Source organism: Myotis davidii, unplaced genomic scaffold (assembly GCF_000327345.1).
Source record: "Myotis davidii unplaced genomic scaffold, ASM32734v1 scaffold4964, whole genome shotgun sequence".
Classification (NCBI taxonomy): domain Eukaryota; kingdom Metazoa; phylum Chordata; class Mammalia; order Chiroptera; family Vespertilionidae; genus Myotis; species Myotis davidii.
Window position 1 is genome coordinate 8778 of NW_006294879.1, and position 1416 is coordinate 10193.

Sequence of the window (1416 nt, forward strand, 5' to 3'; positions counted from 1 at the left end):
ACGGGGGGTTGGGGGGTGGGAGGGGGTGAGGGCATGAGCGGGGGTGGTGGTGGAGGGGGAAGTGGGGACAAGGACACATATGTAATATTTTAATTAATAAAAAATTAAAAAAGAAAGATCAGAAGGGCTTGTTTGCAGGTGAGAGAGAGGGTCATCTACAAATAGAGAGAGACAGTGAGTCAGCAAGCATTTCTCCCAAGTTATCCTCACATTTTACTCCTGCAAGAGCTTCCAGATGGTCTTTCTCTGTTTACCCTTGTGGCACTGCCCCCTCCCCCAACCTTCTCCACACTGAGCCAGAACAGCCCATAGGAATACAGATCTTATCAAGCACCTGCTTCCACCTATTCAAGGGCTTTCCCTCCACCAGCCTTAAGGAACCTGTTGGACCCTGGGGACCCCCAAGGGCAGAGCTGAGACAAGGCTCACTGAGGATTGATTTGGGAAGTGATATCCTGCAGCTGGACTGAGGGACACTGCCCCCCTGGAGAGCACGCATGGGCTTTGCCCTCTGTGGCCCACAGCGAGGACCAGACCCACACCGACAAGGAAACACCAGATCTCTGTGATACGAGGAAGGTGAGTCAACCAAGGTAAACAAAACAAAGGAGAAGGTTCCTTTCTGGGCCACTCAGGTCAGCATGACCTTGACCACCCTGACCTTAGTGGGGCAAGCTGGAAACACACTGAGGCTTCCTCACTAGGGCCCAGTGTCTGATAGGCCCTGTGAACAGCACAAGGATGTGTGAGCAGCCTGTCGGGTGAGGTACCAGTTCTCTTTGGAAATGCTTTGACCTGTGGGTATTGATTCTTCTGGATCCTCCATCACTTCCTGCCAGTCCAGCATTAAGGAGGGAGCTCTTATATCAGGGGCTTGGCTTAGTGTGAGGAGTCAAGGAAGGCTTCCCTGAAGAGGGGGCACCAAGGGTTGAAGAGGGTGGGGAGGAGAGTGGGAGTGAGAATATTTGGGGCAGGGATCTCACCTGCAGGGGCTCTGGCTGGGAGTGAGGCCATGCTGAAAGGACACTGATGGAACTGCAGTGTGGCCACTCGGCTTCCCTGCCAGGAACCTGTAAGAAAGGGCTGTGGTTGGAAAGCTGGGCATTGGAGCACTGGAAGCTACCAGCTGACTCTGCAGGGATGGGAGGTGGCATGGTTGGCACAGACACCACTGCTGCTGGAGCTATGTGTCTGCAGCCCGGGGACCTGCAGGACAATGCCACAGAGCTGCTGCTTTTGAGGTCAGCAGTAACAGGAGACCCTAGAGCCAGAGGTCATGGTGGGGTTTGGCAGCAGTGATGGCTGCACCAGGAAAGGGCCAGGGTGAGAGCAAAGCTCACACTGCCTGGGGCCCCTGAAACTGTGAGAAGAATCCAGTAGATCCTGGAAACCAGCAGAGCAGGAGGGGAGGCGCAG